General features: G+C 45.4%; 1 long non-coding RNA gene across 1 annotated transcript; it reads left to right on the plus strand.

The window, feature by feature from the left end:
* Positions 1 to 5098: 5098 nt before the first annotated feature.
* On the plus strand, positions 5099 to 18983 carry LOC112848636 (uncharacterized). Its single transcript, XR_015254988.1, has 5 exons — positions 5099 to 5490; positions 6273 to 7627; positions 9305 to 9510; positions 9694 to 9776; positions 16463 to 18983. It is a non-coding gene; the product is annotated as an uncharacterized LOC112848636 (long non-coding RNA).
* The last annotated feature ends 5863 nt before the right edge of the window (positions 18984 to 24846 follow it).

The following is a 24846-nucleotide window of genomic DNA, read 5'->3' on the forward strand; positions in this document are numbered from 1 at the left end:
TGAGACAGAGAGAGACAGAGCATGAACGGGGGAGGGGCAGAGAGAGAGGGAGACACAGAATCGGAAGCAGGCTCCAGGCTCTGAGCCATCAGCCCAGAGCCTGACGCGGGGCTCGAACTCACGGACCACGAGATCGTGACCTGAGCTGAAGTCGGACGCTTAACCGACTGAGCCACCCAGGCACCCCAAGGAGGTTGGAATTCTAACATGGCAGCTGGCTTCATGGGAGAAGGCTCCAAGTGGTCCAAAGTGAAAGCCCCAGATCTCTTAAAGCCTAAACTCAGGTATTACCATTGCATCTCATTCTACTGGCTAGAGGCGTTCGCAGGTGTAAGTGTGGGCGAATAGGCCCCAGCTTTCCTTGGGGTGAGTCGCAGTGAATTTGTAGCCATCTTTAATCCACCACAGTTTGGAAATTATTTTACCCTTTTACAGAAATAATAACAGTATCCACTTCATAAATTTGCAATAATCAAATGATTTAACATAGCAAGGAGCTTATTATAGTGCCTGGACGCTGTAACGGCTATATAAATGCTTATTATCATTACTAGGTTTATACCAAAAGTGTAGATAACAAAAACAAAAATAGAGAAATGTATTACATCACACTTAAAAGCCTCTACAACAAAGCAAACGACTAACAAAACAAAAAGGCAACCTACAGAATGGGAGAAAATATTTGCAAACCATATATCTGATAATGGGTTAATTTCTAAAATATACAAGGAGCTCCTACAACTCAATAGCAAACAATAAGAACAACACCACCACAAATAACCCAATTAAAAAGTGGGCAAAGGACTTTAATTAACATTTCTCCAAAGAAGACATATAAATGCAACAAGTATAGGGAAAAGATACGCAATATCATCAATTATCAAGGAAATGCAAATCAAAACTACAATGAGGTATCATCTCACTCCTGTTAGGTAGCTAATATTAAAAAAAAAAGATGCCAATTGTTGATGAGGTGTAGGGAAATCAGAACACTTGTATATTGATGAGAATGGAAAACAGTATGGAGATTCTGCAAGAAATTAAAAATGGAGCTACCATATGATCCAGCAATCCCACTTCTGGGTATATATATACACCCACTTCTGGGTATATATATTGAGAATTGAAATCCACTCATCTCTTTGAGATGGCTGCACTCCTGTGTTCATTGCAGCATTATTCACAATGGCCAAGATATGGAAACAACCCAAGCGTCCACTGACAGATAAATGGATAAAGAAAATGTGGTATACACATGCAATGGAATGCCATTCAGCCTTTAAAAAGAAGGAAATCCTGCCTTTTGCAACAACATGCATACACCTGGAAGACATTATGCTAAGTGAAATAAGCTGGTCACAGAAGAACAAAAATTGCATGATTTCACTTACACGAGGTACCTAAAATAGTAAAACTCAGAAGCAGAGAATATGACAGTGGTTGCCAAGGGTTGGAGTGGGGGTGAAAATGAGGAGATGCTCTCACTGCGTAGACAGTTCCAGTGGTGCTAAATGAATAAGTTCTAGAAATCTGCTGTACAACATGGTGACTGTAGGTGACTATATGGTCACGTGCACTTCAAGATTTGTTAAAAGGATAGGTCTCACGTTAAATTAAGTGTTCCTCGTGCACAGGCACACACACATACACACACACACACACACACGCACACACACACACAGGGACACAAGGAAACTCTGGGAGGTTTGGATATGTCCATTCCTTGATTATGGTGATGGTATTACAGGTGTTTGTATATGTTCAACCTTGAAGGTGTTCTCACTGGCTAAATCTAGGCCATATTTAGCATCAAAACAATAATGATGATAAGAGATACAATCCACTGAGCAAAATAAGAATCCATAAGTCCATACTGATATAAATAAATAAATAATCAAGGAATCAACAGATAAATATGAGGGAAGGAAAAGCACTTCTTTTTCTTTTTAAAAATACTTTATTTATATTTTATTTAGCTAACATGCAGTGTAATATTGGTTTCAGGAGTAGAATTTAGTGATCCATCACTTACATAACACCCACTGTTCATCATAATAGTGCCCTCCTTGATGCCCATCACCCATTCAGGCCATCCCCTCCTCCCTCCCTCCATCAACCCTAGTTGTTCTCTATAGTTAAAAGTCTCTCTCTTTTTTTAAAGTTTATTTATTTATTGAGACAGAGAGAGAGAGAGAGAGAGAGAGAGAGAGTGTGTGTGTGTGTGTGTGTGTGTGTGTGTGTGAGCAGGGGAGGAGAAGAGGGAGAGGGAGAGAAAGAATCCCAAGCAGGCTCCATGTTGTCAGCCCAATGTAAGGCTGGATCCCATGAACTGTGAACCTGAGCCGAAACCAAGAGTCAGCCACTTAATTGACTGAGCCACCCCAGTGGCCCTATAGTTAAGAGTCTCTTATGGTTTGCTTCCCTCTCTCTTTTTTTCCTTCTTCTATATTCATCTGTTTGGTTTCTTAAATTCCACATATGAGTGAAATCATATGGTATGCGTACTTCTCTGACTGACTTATTTCACTTAGCATTATACTCTCTAGTTCCATCCATGTCATTACAAACGGCAAGATTTCATTCTTTTTGATGGCTGAGTAATATTCCATCGTATGTGTACCACACCTTCTTTATCCATTCATCAATCGACAGACATTTGGGCTCTTTCCATAGTTTGGCTATTGTTGATAATGCTGCTATAAACCCCGAGGTGCATGTACCTCTTTGAATCTGTATTTTTGTATCCTTTGGGTAAATACCCAACAGTGGAATTGCTGGGTCCTAGGGTAGTGCTATTTTTAACTTTTCGAGGAACCTCCATATTGTTTTCCAGAGTGACTATACAAGAAAAGCCCCTCCCTAAAGCGTGATGCAGAATCAGTGAGGGTGGGATCGTGGAAATAGAAAATTGCCACTTGGCAACCATCACAGCGGTGTTTGATTCAGACTGGTGTCGGCAATGGAGGCTCAGGCTGGTGGGCAGAGGTTAGATGAGGATCAGGATATGGGCGTCATACATATTACTGCTAGATTTCAAAGGGGAAAATGGTGACTTTAAGACGGAGAAGTTGGCGACGTGATCAGAGAGTCCACCAGTGTCGAGACAGATGGACGCCAAGTGGTGTAATGCGTTGATGGGAGTGGGGAATCACTTCCGCGGTATTCCTGCCAGGAGAGCCCGATCCGGCTCTGCCGAGAAGAAACGCGAGAGCGCTTAGGTTGAGCGACATCCGAGAGAATATAAAGCCTGTATTCTTTCAGACGGTCTAGGACGCGCAAGTCGGGAAGACGGAGGAACTGTGGCAGATATAGAATACTCCAGAGACCCGACAAGCAAATGCAGTGCCCGGTTCTTGTTGGCAACCTGGACCAGAGAGGAAAGAGATGTTGTCTGGACACCTGGTGGCATCTGAATGGAGTTTGTGGATTGGGTGATGATATTGTATCCATGCAGACTTTCTGATTTGCAGGGTTGTATGGTGGTTATGCGGAGAATGTCCTCGTTTGGGGGAAATACACACTGGGATATTTGCGAGCAATACAACGTCGTGTCTGCAGTTCAGTTTCAAACGGTTCTGAAAAAGACTTAGTAAGAATGGGTATACATAAACACAGATAAATAAATCAGCATACACACACATAAAAGGGGAAAATGCACTGAAATATTAGCAAGGAGGGAATCTGGGTGAAGGGACATGAAACAAGAATTCTTTGCAGTGTGCTTAAAACTTGGCAGGAAGTTTGAAATGATCTCAAAACAAATTAGTTTTTCTTAATGCAGGAAAAAAAAGAGTAAACCTAATCGTCATTTTTCCCCAAGGCCATTTCAGCTCCCTGAGACAAGGGGTCTGTCATGTACTTCTGTGGTCTCCCTTGACACGTTGCAAGCCACACAGGGAGTCTTTGATTTGCTGGCAGGCAGGCCACGGCATAAATGTACAGAGCTGCTCCTCACATGTAACATGACTGACCAGTTAGCGATTACACTTGCCTTCACACACCACTGTTGGGTCTACCTTGAGTGCCATCCGGAGCAATCATCTCGAGTGAGGGAAGGAATCGGTGGTGAGTACTGGAGAATCCCATAGATGTTCTGCCTCACTCATTGGCTGGTCTCCCGGCCTTGCAAGCGTTTGCTGACCGTCTGTGGTCGGGAACTAGGCTGCCATTCACTTTGATGGTCTAGATAGAATTTTGCTGATTTGGGTCTGATTCCGCGTGCTCTTCCGGATTTGGTGACGTTTAACTTTGGTGTTGTCGGTTTTGATCAACCAGTGTATTCTTTTGGGTTTTCAGTTAAAAAAACACACACTTAGAGTTCCAACGGCACCTTCATCATTGAAATTTCTGAATAATAATTTTGTTATACGAGTCTGAAATTCTCTGACTTCTCAGCCCTTTTGTTCCTTTGAAAGAATTGTTTATGCAGCATGAGTGTTTGATGTTTCTTTTCTAAAGAGTATAGCGCTAGGCTCTCCGGAATATTCCGGAACCCAGACTGAGAGTTGGAAGGGGATTTAGAGGTTGTCCAGTGCACAGTGTCCAATCCAGACTCGAGAATGACTTCTATGCCATGGACCCAAGGGCTGCAGCTAAGGAGGAAAGAGTGGGCAGAGACAGGACCCAAGCCACAGGTGTTTCTCCCCTCAGCAGAAATGACAGCAAACATTTCCCTTGCTCGGCTACAGCCAGAGTCAGTAAGCACTGATCCACCCAATCTCCCAGCCCAAGCAGGAGTTCTACCAAACAGTCGTGAGGAGGCCCCAGCCTCTGCATAAACCCTTCCAGTGATAGGGACCTCAAAACGCTCCTGTTGAAGCTCTCCGATCTAATACTCAACAGAGGTCATGGCATTTGCTTCTTCTCTCCCCTCCTTACCCTGTACCTCACCCTGTCTTCTAATTCTCTGCACACCCACCCGGCAGGGCCAGATCCAGAAGGCACATTTCTGAGGCAGCTCGGTGGGGTGGGAGAGGTGCCCAGCTGCCCCCCAAGGGTTGCTGTGGCTGTCGCTTGCCTATAGTCTCTTTGACAGCTTTGTGCTCCGCGCTATAAATAAATGATTGTGAATGCTTATCTGCTTCCCTCTGTGTGCTTTTCAAGTTATTTTTGGGTGACAGGCCTCTTCTGTGTTAGGTGGGGGCCTGCATTATTGAAGACCATGCGTGCCTTGTCAAAGGGAAATAAGGTCAGCATGCACGTGGGGAGGCTGGACTGGGCGGACAGTCGATTCGGGCTTGTCTGAGGTTCACAGCACCATTCACGTCCTCTTGCTGAAGGGTCCCAGGCAGACCACGGGGCCCCCGACACAGTCCAACTGCTCCCCACAGACTACCTTGGGTTCAGGCTCCACTCGTCACGTTAACTCTGCATCCACAGGCTCTAGTCCCTTAAAACAAGGCACATGGAATTTGCACAGGATCCTGGAAGAGGAGTCGGGATTCTTGGGCAACTACCCAGGCCTGCGGCTTCCTGGTTGGATGGCCTTGGGTGAGTCACTACTTCTCTGTGTCTCAGTATTTTTATCCATGAAATGACACTGCTGATCACTGCCCTGCCTGCTTAGAGGGCTGGAATGTGGGTTTTCATTTCCCTACTATGGCCAGCTCTGGCTGCTGAGGTCCCAGAAACATGGCCAGGGCTCAGAACATTCCTCGGCTCCCCTCCCTGGGAGGCCCTTGGAGGCCAGCAGCCAGGGCCTCAGGGACTTTTCTAGCGTGGCAAACCAAGCTGTATTCTTTTGACCTCAAGCATCCATGCAAGAAACTCAAAAAGAGAAACCCCGCTTTACTAGGGCTTCACTTAGATCCAAACTCGGAGGAGGCGTGAGACGGAGCTGTCCTCCTCCAGCCCTTCCCCCTCCTCCCTCTGGAGCCTCTCAGCGCCCGCGGGCCTCTGACCACCGACTTTCCTCAGAGCTCGCCTTCTGTTCCAGAGGAAACCTCCTCAGCCCCTTCCTCTTTCTCACTGTCCTGTGCCACCACCCCCAGGCCTGCCCCTCCAACCATCAGCGCATCTGTCCCTCAAATCCCTGTACCTCTTCCTCCGCATTTCCAGGCCTCCAGCACCTGTGGTCAGACCTTAACCCTGCAGACCTTAAACCTTTACACTATTGGGTCTGAAGACCATCTGCATCTATTGTGGTTTTCTGAGTCTTAATGAGAAGGAATCAATTCACCAACTGGAGGGGTTTTTGTAAAGCACAGCACCAACGTGTCTGAATACTTCAGGAAATGCCCGTTGCCTTAGGAATCCTTCCTCCTTATTTTCAGGAATTTCTTCTACCTGCGTCTGTCCCTGCCGGGTCACGCTCCTCACGGGACTTGTTGGGCTCTGGCTCCAGGCCTTCTAAGCCTGAACACTTGACTGTCTTCAGGATCCCTACTTCTGCGGCTCCCACAGGACAGTCTCTGGATTCCCCTGGCAGAACTCCCTGTTCCCAGCCAGCCGTGGCTCCTTCGTCACTCAGTCGCCAGCCACTGCCCCACCTTCCCTGCCCCTCTGCCCCCCATTGCTCCAGCCCAGTTCATTATCTGGACCTTTTCTGCTTTTCACCCTCCACTGATTTGCAGCAGGTTCCAATTAATAATTTTAAACGGTCACCAATTTTCCCTGAGCCTCAGGCAATAATGGAGATTTAGGTCTAAATTAAAATTTGCTAATTTAGAAACATTTGCCCACTAATCGCTGCTGAAGCCCTACGACTTGGCAGGCTTGTAACTCACCGCTGTCCCTTTCCTGGTCTGATCTCTCTGTCTCTGGAGGGGTTAACTCAGTGCTTCTCAATCCAGGTGATTTTGCCTCCAGGGGATGTTAGACAATGACTGGACACACTTTGGGTTGTTACTACTTGGGGAGGGGAAATGCTACTGGCCTTAGTGGGTAGAGGCCTGGGATACAGCTAAACATCCCACAATGCACAGGAAAAGTCCCCACAACAGAGAATTCTCTGGCTCAAAATGTCAATTATGCTGAGGCTGAGAAATCCGAATATAGAACGTTCCTGGGCTTCTCCCCCAGAAACCTTTCCTTGCACAGTCCTGCATTCTCTAGAGCAGGACTCGAAGGTTTTGTTTCTTACTTACAAGTGCAAAATTATCTTCTTAGTTGTTCGAGATCTGTTTTCTTTGTTTATTTTAATGGATCCAATACTCAAACTCAGAAGATTTTGCCAGGAAATCTGTATTCACAGCTTGTGCTGGAAGATGGGGGATCTTTTCACACTGGTCTCCAGTTCCCAGGTGGCAACATCCAGGGGGAGGTAGCAGCTCCCCATAGCCTTGTACATGGGGCATTACCTATCTGGTCACCAGTCTCCGCCATTCCCTGTTGCTGTTTGACCTTGAGTATCAGTTGCCACTTATTACCATGCTTGCTCTGCTGTTTTCTCATAGCAGAGAAACACATGTGTTCCAATCCTGAACCAAAAGTGGGAAAATCGCAGGTAGACTGGTTGTACCCACATCCGTCTCTCATTTTTATCGTCTATTTTGTTTCTGGGCATTTGACTGTGCACTTCTTGCTCCAGATGGCTCCTGCTGAGCATGGGAGTGACCCTTGACTCCCGTAGAGTCCCTCCCAGGCCCAGCCCTGCAGATTCACAAGAGGCCAGCAGGGTGAGTGGAAGGTAATTCTCGTGTTCCTTTTAAGCTTCCTGCTGGGAGGTGGGGCTCCTGTGGATTGGGGTTCCCAGTGGATCCACATCAAACACTCCCCATGGAGCTCTAGAGAGAGCTGCAGAGCAGGCCTCGGTCACTCAGCCCGAGGGAGCCCTATCCCCACCCCATTTCCTAACACAGCGTTGGTGAATTGGTCCACGAGCTAAGGCAGGCTTGCTGCCTGCTTTGTCAATAAAGTTTTATTGGTGGACAGTCATTGCCATTCACTCACCTATTGTCTGTAGCTGCTTTCCTGCTACACTGGCAGAACTGAGTAGTTTTGCCAGAGACTGTATGGCTCACAAAGCCTAACATAATTTACCACCTGTTTCTTCGCAGAAAAAGTTTGCAGACCCCTGTCCTGACATAGAAGTTCCTGTCAGTTATATACACTTTGCAGTTTACAAAGCACTTCTTTTTTTTTTTTTATAATGTAATTGTATTACTTATGTTTTTAATTTACGTCCAAGTTAGTTGACATATAGGGTAATAATGATTTCAGGAATCGAATTTAGTGATTTATCACTTACATACAACACCCAATGCTCATCCCAACAAGCATCCTCCTTAATGCCCCTTGCCCACTTAGCCCATCCCCCACCCAACACCCCGCCAGCAACCCTCAGTTTGTTCTCTGTATTTAAGAGTCTCTTATGGTTTGTCTCCCTCTCTTGTTTTTACCTTATTTTTGACAAAACACTTCTTTTGATCCTCCTAACAACTTCATGTTGTGGTCAGGGAAAAGATTATAGAAAGTGTAAACAAACATTTTTGAGCAGCTGCTGGGGGCCAGGTACTGAGCTCCCGTCTTTCACATACATTTGCTCACGGCAGCCTTGGGAAGTAATGACTTTAACTTTACAGAAGCTCAGAGAGGTTAAGGGACGGGCCCACGTTCACCCTCGAGTCCACCTGGCTCCCTGCCAGGCCTCTCTGCTCTCCAGCTTGCTCTGATGCAGCAGTCTCGACCCTTGGCTGCGTGTGGTGGAGGTCTATCACCACGGCACAGCCGTGGAACCCCTCTGCCCACACCCCCGGCACAATCGCTAGAGTTACAGCCTCTCTTCCCCCAGGCCTCGCACTGGTGAGTCACTAGGAGTAGAGGAGTGTTGTATTAAGTGTCAGTCCACCCTGCTTCGTTCTTGCCCCCTCTTCCCAAATTGCCCAAGGATGGATGCCCCATGAACTGCTGGGCAAATTCTTCCCCGGGTACCTGACAGCTACCATCCTTGACCAGCATTGCCAGGGGGAAACAGAGGCTGTGCATGCCCAGCCTAGCTCATCCTGACCCTGACCACTGGAGATGCCAGGATGAAAGGGCCAGGGACGTGGGGAGAGATTAGAAAGGAAGACAAAGGGAGGGGGTCTGAACTGAGAAGAGCACGGCCCGGTGGCCGCAATGGGGACAAGGGCCAAGGAATCAGGGCAAACAGAAAGCAACTGTGTGTTTCACTGCAAACGGCCTGCCGGCCTGTGAAGGGTAATAGATGGGAAGTTCCAAGGGGCTGTAATCCAGTCCGATAGGACAGGCCACACAGAACCCACACACCTCTGTGGAGTAATTTATGCCACATTAACTCTGTGCACTTGGGCCTCCATGTGCAACCATGTGTGTCTTGACATCCGTGTTTTGTGTGAGCAAACAGGGCTGGCCAAACCCACGGGACCTCTGGATGGTTTCACGCATGGGAAATGATGGGAGGTGCCGGGAAGAAGTGCTGACCCCAAAACATCTGGGCCTGCCATGAAGCCTGATGTCCTCCTATTTTAGATTCCTATCCTGCTCTGGTACAGTAACCGGCACCCGACAGATGCTCCGTAAACATTAACTTGAACCCGTCCTTTCAACTGGGTGAGATATCTTGTGTACATATCTGCATCTATACATATCTACATACATACATATGTATGCAGAGATTCTATTAAATGTAAAGTCCAGTACAAATGTTACCTATGTTTTCCATTATTGTTATCCATGTATTCAATACAAATTGAGTGCCCACTGCATTAATTGCTTTCCTTTTTTAACTCGCAGAAGAGGTTGGTGTGAGAGAACAGTAAACAAGCTGGCTGTACGTGCAACAGCCTCAGCCGTGTGGCTGTCAGAGAGGAGGCGAGGTAGGTGGGGCTGTGGAAGGAGCCAGGCTGGCAGCTTGGACTTGACCTCACAGGCATTCAGGACAGGCCGTGGCCCCTTAAGCACAAGGACAAAGTGGGGGGTTGGAAGTCAGCCTGGCATTGGCATCACGGAGTCCTCAGGTGGGGGATCTAGTTGGGAGGCAGGTGCCGCTGGTCGTGATCACGGTCATTACCTAAACACCCCGCCGCTCTGGAGCACTGGCCGCATGGCACAGAGATCTCCTTATCTCATGGAATCTTCCCGGCAACCTGAGAGATTTATATGTCCCCCTTTTCCAGTAACAAAACCGAGGCTCAGAGCTATGGGGTTGCAGAGGTGCTATGATGTGACAACAGGCCTGGAGGGCAGGGAATACCTAGCAGGACTCCGCAGCAAGGTTTGAAGCAGACCAGGTGGACGGTGGCTGCCTGAGGCCGTGCAGCTCAAGGGCCCAGAAAATGAGAATATAGTGGGGCCTGTCCCCAAGCTTCGGGCCTCAGAGGCCCCTACCGGAGGACAGACAGGGCCAGTTGCCTTCCCCTAGCAGGAGGAGACCAACTCCCAGAGTGCACAATGGCTTCCACTGTTGAGTCAGGGCATCCGAGGGGCCCCCGTGTCCAGCGAGGTTGTGATTCAGCAAGAAAGCAAGTCACTTCCTTCCCTGCTGACTGGTAGCAAGGCCATGGGCTGCTCTTCAGCCTGAGGTTCCCCTTGAAGACTGTGTAAGCCCACTCCTATCCTCCTTTCCCGCAACAAATTTCTTGCCGCAGACTTTTTATACCATGATGATGAAGGCCAGGTGTGGTGAAAAGACACCTCTGTGCTTCCGGAGAAAGTTCTCTCCCAGCTCATTCTCTCTCTGGCAACATGCCAGCCTTTTACTCACTGGGCCTGGGAAACCAAACATGATATGAAACAAAATAAAATGACACAGCTTCATTATCTGCCGGAGAAAGATGATTAAGCCGGTCTACTTTGTGTCCTGATGGGCTATCTCTGCACTGTGTGTCCAATGTTGCTTTCCTTCTGGATTAGGACGACAGTATGAACTGTCTGTGGGTTAATTGGTTTCTTGGAAGGTTTATTCATTTCTTCCTCTCCCCCTCTGAAGGCATAGAACATTTCACAGAGTCAAAATGCTCAGCTTCTATTTTATGTGTCCAGAACATAACATGCATCAACCAGACATCCTGTCACAGCCAGTGAGCAGTGAGGTGGGATGCCTTCCCCTCCTCCCAGAGCCTTGTTGCCAACACAGTCAGTGGGGCCCCCAACGGGCCGGGTGTGGACGACCGCCCCTCGGTGGGTCTGCTCCATGGTTTCCCCTTGGCTCCTGGGAGAAGCTGGACAGAGTTAACAGTGAGCTTGCCCTCGCCTTTCCTATCCATATCCCATCCATATCCAACAGTGTCTTAGGGCTTGACAAGACACCACACCCAGGAAGCCACCCTGGATTACCTGCACAATCATTATGATTGCAGAGTCGGTGCAAACCCCCTTCTTCTGTCACCGTGCTAACCACAGGCTTCTGACACCTGATGATTAAGGTCCAGGGCTAGAGAGGAACATGCCTTTTGCTTTCTAAGATCAGAGGTGCTTATATATGTCTCGTTTCTTTTCTTGGTTTGTTTGCAAGAACAAACATTGTCCTTGGAAGAATATTAAGGTTATTCTTTTTGATTGTTTTTGAGCCATTTGGCAGGTGTGTTTTTCTGGCCCCCAACTGTATTGCCAATGCCTCTGAGGCAGAAACCACACCTAATTATCTGCGGTGTCCAAGACCCCATAATATCCTCAGCACTCGCTGGAGTGGCAGATGATTCTAGGAAGCTGGGCGGCGTCAGGTGGGGTGCCAGGCCATGGCTCCGGAGCAGGCTGCTGGGGGCAAATGCGGACCAGGCAGCTCATTTCACCCCCTCATTGCCTCCCTTTGCACATCTGTAAAATGGAGATCATAATGCCAACCTCGTTGGGTCCTTGTGAGGACTAAGTACCTGGTAGAGGGACTGGCATGTCGTAAACACTGACCACAGGCCTCCGGGGCTCTTGAGATCCTGTAAACACACAGCACCATGCTCCCTTATGCTGGGCCTCTTGCTTCCTTTCTGGATACCCCACATCTGGCTTGGCCAGCGAGGGACAAGGCTGGAGAGGACACACAACAGGCCAAGCAGGGTTCCCACCACGGCTTGTACCTTTTGTATCCCTTCCCAGCACTGAGAGGGAACCTCACTCACAGACCTGGAGTAAGGCCTGGAGAGATCTAGGACCTCTGATTTGTTCCCAGACTCCCAGCTAAGCCTGGAAAGTCCCCACCCAATGGCTGGTGTTTACATTTCTATTCTTCCCTCCCCTGGGTGCTCCTGAAACGGATCTGTTGTTCTCCCCAAAGCCCACCCCTGCCAGGGCCCCCGAAAGCTTCATCAACTGAAAAGAAAAGAACCATGACTCAGCAATGGGGGCCCTGGAACCTGATTGAAATCCCTGACAGATATTTATTGCAAAAACATCTCTCTTTATATAACAATTTAATCAGGCCGAGGTGTGGTAAGCAGGGAGGCACCCATTAAGCCCGGCTGTTAATGCAGCCAAATCGTCTCCTGCTGATGGATGTGGCATAGGCATGGCTGGTCGTTAGAAATTAAAGCGGAACCGAAATCCATTTGCTGCCTGGTGGCGTGGAGCACTGTTGTTACAGCTTAACACAAGCCATCTCTTGTGCGCTGTGAGGCCGACACACGGAAAGCCGCCTCCTGCCCCTGCGCCAGCTGTAATTCAGAGAGAGCGTCACTTTCATGTGCTTTCTCCACGGCCACGGACAATTGACCTTAGAGACACTTGATTTTCCTGGAGCCACAGGTTGGAAGAGGCAGGAAGAAGAGGAGAGAGAGGCAGCAGATGAGGAAGACAGAGACAAGCCTCTTCTGGGGATGAAAGAAAAGACTGTGCCTTTGAAAAAGAAGGCAAGCTCTTCCCACCCCCTGTGCTTGGAATAACTTTCCACTCAATACTGCACAGTGGTCTCCTCTCTTCCATCAAAGCCACCCTAATACTCCTTCTCTGTGTGTTTTTTATGTCATTGTTGTCCTAATGGCAAGGTGATGCCAGCAGAAGGAGAGGGACATGGCTCGGTCGGACCTCAGGAGCAGGCATAGTTCCAGGACTCGGTGGTGTGTGCATCCTGGGCCGGGAACCGGCTCATCCAGCTCGAGGGTAGCGCCTTGGTCTATCCTGATGGATGCCTGTGCCTGGTATAAATGCAGGTGTTCTGGGACTCAGGTTTCACTGTATCCTGAGCACATTCCCTGCCTCGAGAAAACCCAGCGGGTGGCTTATTTTTGTCTTTGTGTCACTAGTCACTGGCATAATGTCGAGTGCTTAGTTGGTGACTACCCAAGGTTTATTTTGTGGCTGAATGAATGAACAAATGAATCAAGCAGAATTTTCAGGGTTGGTTATTTCCTCTAAGATTCCTCTCTTCTAAGCATCCCTCTTGGGTCCTCCCAAATGCTCAGAGCCTCTAATACACTTAAAATACAATTTGACTGAATTTGCCCGTCTCTCCCCCTCAACACAATCAGATTTATATGTAACTTTATAGAGCAGCCCTATTTCATAAAGGAGGGATAGGCTTTTGCACTTAAGTTCTTGATGGAATCTCAACATTTAGAAGCACAGACAGTATGTCGCCCATCTGTATGTACAGGTTCTGCAGTAGAGAGAGGGAGTGCATGATCCCTCTAGTCCTAAGTGCAGGGGTGCTAACTGGAGGGCAGACTTTTACAGCAATGACCCGATGCCTGGCTTTATCCCTGAGCTTCGGCATGGGGCCAAGAAGCCTCTAGGAGCAAAAGCGAAAACAGAAAGAGAAGGCTGTCAGCATCTCTCTCCCTGCTGGAGAATCAAACGTCCATCCTAAGAGTCTCTTAGGCTAGGATCCACTCATTAAACCAGACGCCACTCTATCATTTGCAAGCAATTCATTAGTCTAAACGGGTCTGAATGTCATCCCCATCTAAGGATTCGTCAGACAATTAATTAGAGCACAAAGCTAGAAGGAAAAAAAAAATCCAGTTCATGAGACCAAGTAACATTCTCATTCATGATAGTCAACTTTCCTCTAGGTTTCTGAAATGCAGAAGGAGGGCCAATGGTAGCAGGTGCCAATCCGGAGATGTATTGGAGGAGATTTTGCGATGTGCTGGGTTTTGGCTTGCCCACCTGACTGCTTCTCTGCTGTGAGCTGCTCCAAAAGATTTATGGTGCTGAGCCTTGAGTGGTGACTTTGGCTCCCAAGGATCTGAGAGCTGCATGTTGGAGAAAAACAGACATCAAGCACCACGGCACCAAGAAGAGGCTGGCCCTTGCTACTAGACGCAGGTGGTGAGCTGGGGCAGCCTGGGGCACTTCGAGCCGGAGGATCAGGGAACTCAGGAGGAGATGGCTTTGAGCCAGGTCTCATACTTCTGCAGGCTGCTCCACACCACACAGGAGCCAGAGGGACGGTGGCTGGGGCTGCCAGCTCTGTGTCCAGAGTCAAACCCCCAAGATCATCTCTGCCTTCCTTCCTGGAAGAGCTTGCCCCACACCAAAAGACTCAGCCTTTTGGTTCTCTCTGAAAGGACCACAGCAGGAGGCCCCTGAGGGACTCATAACTGGGAGCATGGAATTATTCTCAGACAATGCGTGATCAACTTACATTTATGATAGGTTTCACACACACACACACACACACACACACACACACACACACACACACTCATTGAATTATTTTACTTCCTATCATACTTCATATCACATCTTAAGGTAATGTAGGTCAAAATATGTTTGGTTGTGTTTTTCTCTGGGCTTTTAGAGAGTTGTGTGCCGTAGGAATTTCTAAACTGCTGTAATGTCATTTATCAAAGGCAGGTGAGGTCGGGACATGCTGGAGAAACATCTTTCTACTTTGTTTTTTTGCTGAGACCCCCCCCCCCCCCACCTCAAAGACTCTAGAAGATGTCACCTCCTAGCTTACCTGGTCAGCCTTCACCAGCCCAGTACTGGAGAGTGAGGCCAAAGTACATTTAAAGATGGGTGTGTTTAGACATAGCATTAACAGGGTGTTGCTGGCAAAGGGACATAGGGGAGGGGGTGTTAGTCTGCATCCCCCAAGATTAAAGGCAAGGATTTTGTTAGGGAAAATGTCCACGTGAAAGAAAGTGGTGATGGGGGTGAGTTGGGGAGGCAGGGATTGCTGTCAGATGGTGATGCAAATATGACCCCAGTGAGGGAGAAGGAGGCTGGGGACGGGGGAGTGGGCTGCCAAGTGGTCTGGATGGTTTGGCAAAGCCACAGGGGAGTCCTTGAGCCAAAGCTGGCCGAAAGAGGAGTCACCTGTCCCCCGGGAACAGGTCTACCTCACTGTCTCTGCTGGGCTCAGCCACTGGATGGGGACAACCCGGGGGGGTGGGGAGACATGCCTGGATGCAAAGATCGTTGTAGATTTCAGAGGGCAGTGGCTGGGACCCCGTCAGCCATGCTCCCTGGGGCAGGAGCCTGGGAGGCATGTTCTCAGGGCTTCCGTGAGGCTGGAAATATGCCTGAAGAAGGGGAGACAGAACCCCCAGTAACCCCCTTTCAAGGGGTAGGAAGTCGGCCCTCTGTCCCCTCTTGCTCCCAAGTGCCCTTCCAGCATACAGCTTTCAGAGCCCACACTAGTGTTTACTTAACCTTAGGATGGTTTGCTCCATTCAATGAAAGTGCCCTTGGGAGGGGTAGCGGATTAAACCTTTCCAGTTAGTCCTCAAGATTAAATAATCATCTAGATTACTTTCTGATCCCACGAAAGAAGAGAACATAGAAATCTGGGCACAGGAACCAGAGGGGAGAGGTGGGGGCACAATGTTCCACTTCACGTGCCCCCACCCTGGCAGACCTCCTGGAGGAAGAAGGAGAGATAACAGAGCGGCTGGCTGTTTCCTTCCTTTTCTGAGAGCCCACAGTCCCTCGGCCCCCACTGCCGGTCAGGTCTGCAAGAAAAGGGAGACTCAGACGGCAGATGCATCGGTGAAGCCCAAGAGGCTCCGAGCCCCGAGGAAGGAAAGCAAGGTGGCATAGATTGAGCATCTATTCTGCACCACGTTCTCCATATGTGTTTATTCATGTGACATTCAGGGCTAGCCTGTATGGTGCTATTAATATCTTGTTTCTAATAGGCAACCGAAGCTCAAAGAGGTTTGCTCAAGCCCAAACATGGCAGAACCAGGGTGCGAATGTAGTTCGGTGCAAATGCCACATTAGACAGGCAGGGCTCTAGAGGTTGAGAAACCCAGGCTTGCTCTGATGGACGGGTGGGGTGGCTGGTGGGCGGAGCTGGAGTGCTCACATGGAGAAGGCAGAAGGTGGGTGAGTCGTGTTTGGCGGTGGGAGGCTGCTGCTTGGGAGCCTCGTCTCCTATGTCGTGAAGCTGGCAGGTGGGATGTGGGAGACCCCCGCTTTCACGGTGTGTTACCTCCAAGCTAAGCTGATGCTTGCTGGTTGGAAGAAGGAGAGTCCTAACAAGCCCCTTGGAACATTCACACTTTAGGACCTAAATACCTTTAGTGGTTTCCCAGTGCTCTTAGCATGAAATTAACATTTTCAGCCTGGCCAGCATGGCTTCCCGAGTCTGCTCCCTTCTTACTGCTCTTGTATCCTCTCTCAGGACCCTCTGCCTCCCTCCCTGTGCTCCCCTCACATCGTCTTCTTGGCTTCTCCATGCGCCACTCCAGCACCTGCTGTTTCCACACGAGACTGTAAGCTGTGTGCAAACAGAGACTGAACAGCAATTGTTGTTGGGTGCCTAAAAAATGCTGCACCCCTAATAGGTGCTCAGTACATACTCAGTGAATAAATGGAAAGTGAGGTGCGGTGAGGGATGAGGTAGGCACTTCCAGTGAGGGTCAGACACTCCTCTCTCAACTTTCACCTCCAGCAGTGCAAACAATATAAAAAGCCGGATGTGTTATATAACACCTGTCTATGTGAATGGCTGAACTAGTAGGAAAGTAAGAATTCTTCAGAGGCCAAAAGTAGTGGGAAAGTCAACATCCTAGGAGGTAAGCAAGAGCCTAAGCCAGAATATCTGCCACACCCTGGGGACTTGAAGCTTCTGTCTTGGGGGCTGCTGAAGCATTCAAGAATCAAGAGATGCAGCCCAGGGCTCACCCATGATGGGCAATCTAAAGGAAGACGGCATGAAAGTCAGACCACAGAGGGCTGGATCCTCAGCGAGAGAATGAGCAAAAGACCATTTTGCGGTCTTCCTCCTCCAAACCCATAACTCCAGTCTAACTATGAGAAAAACATCAAACAAATCCCAGTTGAGGAACATCCTACAAAATACCTGATCAGTACTCTTCAAAATAGTTAAGGTCATCAAAAAGGAAAGTCTAAAAAACTGTCACAGCCAAGAGGAGCTTAAGGACACAGGATGACTAAACATAATACAATATTCTGGATGGGAACTCGGGACAGAAAGGGGAAATTAGGTAAAAACTGAAGACATATGAATAAAGCATGGACTTTAGTTAATAATAATCTATCAATATTGACTCATCAATTTTGACAAATGTACCCATCATACAAATATAAGATGTTAATGGGGGCAACTCGGTACAGGGTACATGAAAATTCTCTGTATTATTTTTGAAACTTCTCTGTAAATATACAACTACTCTAAAATTTAAAAAAATTTGTAAATAAAATAAACCCAATATACAGAAGGGAAAAGCAAGGAAACTTGTAACTCTTCACTTGATTTTGGGAGGAGAGAGAGAAGCACTGTCTCCTGAGATTCATAGCCATTTATTTAAATTTGTAGTCTAATACCATACTGTCTTGCTGATTACAGCTTTGTAGTAGAGGCTAGAGTCTGGGATTGAGATACCTCTGGCTTTGGTTTTCTTTTTCAACATTACTTTGGCTATTCAGGGTCTTTTGTGGCTCCATACGAATTTTAGGATTGTTTGCTCTAGCTTTGAGAAGAATGCTGGTGCAATTTTGATTGGGATTGCATTGAATGTATAGATGGCTTTGGGTAGTATTGACATTTTAACAATATTCATTCTTCCAATCCATGAGAATGGAATGTTTTTCCATTTCTTTGTGTCTTCTTCAATTTCCTTCCTAAGTCTTCTATAGTTTTCAGCATACAGATTTTTTACATATTTGGTTAGGATTATTCCTAGGTATTTTATGGTTCTTGGTGCAATTGTAAGTGGAATCTATTTCTACAAAGCTGCAATTATCAAGACAGTATGGTATTGGCACAAAAACAGACATATAGACCAATGGAATAGAATAGAGAACCCAGAATGGGACCCACAAATGTATGGCCAACTAATCTTTGACAAAGCAGGAAAGAGTATCCAATGAAAAAAAGTTTCTTTAGCGAATGGTGCTGGGAGAACTGGACAGCAACATGAAAGGATGAAACTAGTACACAAAAATAAACTCAAAATGGATGAAAGACCTAAATGTGAGATAAGAAACCATCAAAACCCTACAGGAGAAAACAGGCAACAACCTCTCTGACTTCAGCCGCAGCAATTTCTTGCTTGACACATCTCCAAAGGCAAGGGAATTAAAAGCAAAAATGAACTATTGGGACCTCATCAAGATAAAAATCTTCTGGGGGCACCTGGGTGGCTCAGATGGTTGAGCATCCGACTTCGGCACAGGTCATGTTCTCATGGTCCGTGAGTTCGAGCCCTATGTCAGGCTCTGTGCTAACAGCTCAGAGCCTGGAGCCTGCTTTAGATTCTGTGTCTCCCTCTCTCTCTGTCCCTCCCCCACTCATGCTCTGTCTCTCTCTGTCTCAGAAATAAATAAACATTTAAAAAAATTTTTAAAAAAGATAAAGATGTTCTGCACTGCAACAGAAACAATCAACAAAACAAAACTAAAAGGCAACTGATGGGGTGGAAAAAGATATTTGCAAGTGACATATTGAATAAAGGGTTAGTATCCAACATCTATAAACAACTTACAACCTCAACACCTAAAAAATAACTAATCCAGTGAAGAAATGGACAGAAGACATGAATAGACACTTTTCCAAAGAAGACATCCAGATGGCCAACAGACACATGAAAAGATGCTCAACGTCACTCATCATCAGGGAAGTAAAAATCAAAACCACATTGAGACACCACTTCACACCAGTCAGAGTGGATAAAATTAACAACTCAGGAGGGGCGCCTGGGTGGCGCAGTCGGTTAAGCGGCCGACTTCAGCCAGGTCACGATCTCGCGGTCCGGGAGTTCGAGCCCCGCGTCGGGCTCTGGGCTGATGGCTCAGAGCCTGGAGCCTGTTTCCGATTCTGTGTCTCCCTCTCTCTCTGCCCCTCCCCCGTTCATGGTCTGTCTCTCTCTGTCCCAAAAACAAAATAAATAAACGTTGAAAAAAAAAATTAAAAAAAAAAAATTAACAACTCAGGAAACAACAGATGCTGGTGAGGATGTGGAGAAACGGGAACCCTCTTGCACTGTTGGTGGGAATGCAAACTGGTGCAGACGCTCCAGAAAATAGAGTGGAGGTTCCTCAAAAAGTTAAAAATAGAACTACCCTATGACCCAGCAATAGCACTACTGGGAATTGATCCAAAGGATACAGGAATGCTGATTCATAGGGGCACAAGTACCCCAATATTTATAGCAGCACTTTCAACAACAGTCAATTATGGAAAGAGCCTAAATGTCCATCAACTGACAAATGGATGAAGAAGATGTGGTTTATGTATACAATGGAATACTACTTGGCAACGAGAAAGAATGAAATCCTGCCATTTGCAGTAAGGTGGATGGAACTGGACGGTATTATGCTAAGTGAAATAAGTCAGTCAGTGAAAGACAGATATCACATGTTTTCACTCATATGTGGAACTTGAGAAACTTAACAGAAGACCATCAGGGAAAGGAAGGGAAAAAAAATAGTTACAAACACAGAGGGAAGGAGGCAAACCATAAGAGACTCTTAAGTACAGAGAACAAACTGAGGGTTGATGAGGGGGGTGGGAGAGAGGGGAAAACGGGTGATGGGCATTGAGGAGGGCACTTGTTGGGATGAGCACTGGGTGTTGTATGTACGTGATGAATCACCGGAATCTACCCCCAAAACCAAGAGCACACTGTATACACTGTATGTTAGCCATTTGACAATAAATTATATTTAAATAAATAAATAAATAAATAAATAAATAAATAAATAAATATCTGTAGTCCAAATTTCCAGGCAGAAAATTCAATTTCAAATGTCATTGGGTTGGTATAGCTCCCCAGTGCTTGGTAGATAACAACAAAAATTTTCTCTGGAAGAATGCAATTTCACCTGAAATTCTTCAGATTCTCCAGATAGGGAGAATTTCTACAGATAGGGAACATGAAGTTATCATCAAAAATTATAAAACACATATGGAAACAAAGCACTGTGGGCAAAATCCAGCAGAAGTAACAGATAGTGGAATCAGAACCCCAAATACTTCAGACATTAGCATTACTGGACATGGGATATAAAATAAGTGTGTTTAATGTGTTACATATGTTTAATATATTCTAAAAAGCTTAAAAATAATGAGCAAAAAATAAAAGACTATAACAAATGACCAAGCATGTTTGAAAAGAGAACAAATAGAACTTCAACAAAAAAATATAATTTAAGCTAAAAACTCAATGGACAGCTAAATAATAGATTCAACACAGATGCAGGAGGAATTGGCAAACTGAAAGATATGGATACAGCCAAAGATACAGATTGATTTCAAATGTTGTTAAAGATAGATTTAGAATGTAGTCTTGAGAAACCAAGAGATAAACAGTAAGAAATAAAGGTGGAGACATGAAAGTCAGGGTAAGAGATTGTAAATTTACCTAATTGACTGGAATAAAAAAACAGGGACGAGGCAAGGGTGAAAGAGTTAATGGCTATGGGTTTTTCCAGAATTGTTAAAGGACACCAAACCTCAGTTCCAGGAGTTGCAACAAATGCCAAGCAGAATGTATAAAATGAAATCCTCACTTACGCAAAGTAGTGTGAATCTGCAAAGCACCAAAGACAGACAGACCAAGAGAGAGAGAGAGAGACAGAGACAGAGAGACAGAGAGACAGAGAGAGAGAGAGCACCAAATCAGAAATAGGCAAAACCAATCCGTGAAGACAGATAGGCTAACAGCACTTACCTTTGGAGACGTGGGTAATGATCAAGGAAGCCTTCTAGAGTGCTTATAAGGTTTCATTTTCACTTTAAACATCCGAGTGATAATTACATGAGTGTATCACTTTGTAAAAATTCAGCAGGCTGTACATTTATGATTCATGCACTCTAAAGTAAAAAATATGCTATCCTTTAATTTTTAAAACTCACATTTAAAGGAATGGTACTTAGACTAGGAGCTGGCTTTTCAACAGCAACAGCAACAGCCAGAAAATAGCTGAATAAAATATCGTCAATGTCCCAAGAGAATAACTTGAATTCCATCCCCAGTGAAACCATCTTCTGAAAATGAGGGTGAAATAGCCACATTTTCAGATAAATGACCCTCACTAACAGAAGTTCTAAAGAATGTACATTAGACAGGAGGAAAATGATTCCAGATGGAATGTCTAAGGCAAAGAAAGAACGTGAAATACTATTTTGGAAATATGTGGATAAATCCAAATAAACATGGACTGAATAAAGCAAGAGTGGTAACAATGTCTACGTTGTAAGGTTACAGACAGCTATAAATCAAAATACTAGACGAAAATAGTGTATTAGATGGAAAAGGGGAGATGAAAGGTAAAGCATTCTAAGGCTCTTACATGTTGGGGGAGGAAGATAAAGATATGGATTGATTTCAAACGTTGTTAAATCTGCAATGTTAAAATATCTAGGGCAACCACTAAAGGAATAAATATATAAAACATATTTTCCAAACTACTAAAGGAAAAAATGGAAGAAGAATAATATTTAAAAAGTACTTTAAGCAAGAAAAGAGCAAAGAGAAGATAGCAAGAAAAGAAAAAAAAATGAGAAACAGAAAAAGTGGGACAAATAGGAAGTACAAAGTAAAATGGTAGAAATCTAAATATATCAGCAGTCACAATAAATATAAATTGATAAACTCTCCAGTTAAAAGATTGCCAGACCACATTTTTTAAACCCAAGTAAATTGTGTTTATAAGGACACAAATATTGAGAGTAAAAACATGAAAACAGATGTACCCAGTAAGCAGTAACCTTAAGAAAGCTGGGTAGTTATATTAATGTCAAGTTAAGTGAATTGCAGAGCAAAGCATTAACTAGATATAAAGAGGATTACTACACAATGGTAGCTTCAAATCACTGGGAAGATATAAGAATTCTAAACTTGTTTACATTTGAAAGCACAGCCTCAAAATCGAAGTAATGTCTAGGGTATCCCTATAAATAGCACACATATAAGACATAATTTTCAAAGTTGTACGGGGAAAAATGAAAGAATAATAACGTAAAAAGTACTTCAAACTAGTGATGGACACATGCCATTACCTGTTAGTCCAAACCCCTCTAAAGTACAACACCAAGAGTGAACTTTTACATAAACTATGGACTTTGGGGGATGATGTGTCAATGTAAGTTAATCGGTTATAACAAATATACCACTCTAGTGGGGGATGTTGATGGGGGAGGCTATGCACGTACGGGGGCTGAGGGTATGCGGGAAATCCCTATACCTTCCCCTCAGTTTTGCTGTCAACTTTAAACTTCTCTAAAAAAGGTAAAGTTTTAATCTAAATAAATAAATGATAAAAGACAAAAATAGCACATGTACCTAAAAAAATCAATGTAAAAAACAAAACCCACAAGGATAGAGTAGCAGGGAAAATAAATAGCACTTTAATCAATCCAAAAAATGGCAAGGAACATGAAAAAAATGAGAAACAGAAAAAGAGAAAGCACAGAATAAAATGGTGGAAATAAATCTAAATACATTGACAAACACAATAAATATAAAGCTTGATGAAATTGCTAAAAGATATTGACAAATTCATCATGAATTGTGAGATTTCAACATACTTCCCTAGGGTAATTGATATATCCAGCAAACAACATGATTAGTAAGGCTGGAAAAGCACAATTAAAAGACTGATCTAATAGACACAGACAGTGTCCATTTTATAAAAAATGATTCGTTTCTAGGCCATAAAGCAAGTCTCAAGAAAGATTAAGGTTTTTTTTTAAGTTTATCTACTTTGAGAGACAGAGACGGTGCAAGTGAAGGAGGGCAGAGAGAGTGAGGAGAGAGAGAATCCCATGTAGCTCTGTCCTCACAGCATGGCCTCGACACAAGGTCTCAAACCCTCAAAACTGGGAGATCATGACCTGAGCCAAAACCAAGAGCCAGATGCTCAACTGACTGAACCACCCAGGCGCTCCTCAAGAAGTACTAGTTTTATTTGGAAACTGAAAACACATTTCTAAGCAACTAAAAATAAAAATCATAATAAAAATAAAAATTTAGAAGAGATTGATAATAATAATACTACATATCAAACCTTGTAGGATGCAGCTAATGTAGTAACCAGAGTAGAGTGTATAGCTTTGAAACTTATGTTAGAGAAGAAAAATATGTTGAAAATAAATTATGCCTCTAACTTAAGATCTGAGAAAAGAACATTAGAACACACACACACACACACACACACACACACACACACAGGAGAAGGAAAATCATGATTCCAAATATTTTCCCATAACAGGGAATTGGCATCTGATAAGTCATCTCAAAGTCACTGATTTCCTCCCTGAGAGCTTTTCTTGAGAGTTCACTACTCCACACCAATGCAGTATGAATTTGTGTGGTCCTTTGCAGTATTCCAAGTGGACTCAGAGCTATTGACTCTGCAGTGGGCAGACATCAGTGCCTGGAGAGGAAGGTGCCTGGTACACCCTCAGCCCTCTCTGACCCTAGTTGGGCTGAAGCAGTTACAGACATGGCAGCTGACCATTTACTGCATCTTTTTCTGTGGCTGCACAAGCCTGGCTAATCCTCTGGGGTCCAGCAGTATTTAATATACCTTCAGGCCTTTGGGCCAAAGCAAGAAAAAAAACCCAGCATTTCTTGAGTCTCTTCACTCTCAGTGGGTTTTGTTGTTGGTTTTTGTTGTGGTGGTTGTTTTGGCTTAAAAACAAAAAAAACAAAAAAAACATGTACCAGAAAAAGCAAGGAAAATGAGGAAGACGTCACCATCCAAAATGTGTGTGAGTATAGACATTAAACAGAGAACCTCTTTGGAAGCCCAAGGTCAGTAATGACCCATTTGAACTCTCTGAGGAGACCATTTGTCAGAGAGAGGAAAGTAAATTCCGCCCAAGAGAAAGAAAATGGAAATCCAAATTCCAAGGCCAAGAGCCTTGCAGTTTATATTGACTGGAAAGAAGAGAATTGTTCTCCCCAGGGGCAGGCCCAGCAGGTGGCATCCTGGTCAGAACCAGCAAATATGCCCTCCCCTCCCTCTGCAGGGAATCATCCCCACCCCCCCCCCCCCCCACCTTTGCACTCATTCCAGTTACAAGCCCCTGCAGAATTCATTAAAGTATTTTAAAACCAGTGGAGAAAACTTAGTCCATATGTTTGGGCAAGCCATGCACGCACAACCAAGAAATAAATAAATTAAATTGGGGGTAGGGGGGAAGGAAAGAACAAAACAACAAAATTAACTAAGCTTTGAGCGAGTGTCTAATAAACTTGACATTTTTAACAGGCACGTTGAAATTTCCCCCATGTGCTGGTGACAACGATAATAATTGAATGCATAAGAGATAAAAATCTATTAAAGATAGTGACAGCAGCAAAAGCTGTTGAGAGTTTTAAAATTCAGATTTCTGTTTTAAATTCAAGGTCTGTGGCCTCTCCTCACTTAGCTTAGTTGATGAGGCTATGGAGGGAGCTCTGGCCCTTTGATGGAAAAAGCCCATCAAACTGGGGCCACAGGGCCCACAAGTGTCAGGATTCCTTACAGCAGGCCCTTTTAACTTTTGGGGTGCCCTTGCTGTAGGAAAACTCCTCTGTTCATGAGGCCCAGAAG

The sequence above is a fragment of the Puma concolor genome, chromosome C1 (genome assembly GCF_028749965.1).
Source record: "Puma concolor isolate L17-30 chromosome C1, mPumCon1.1.hap2, whole genome shotgun sequence".
Classification (NCBI taxonomy): domain Eukaryota; kingdom Metazoa; phylum Chordata; class Mammalia; order Carnivora; family Felidae; genus Puma; species Puma concolor.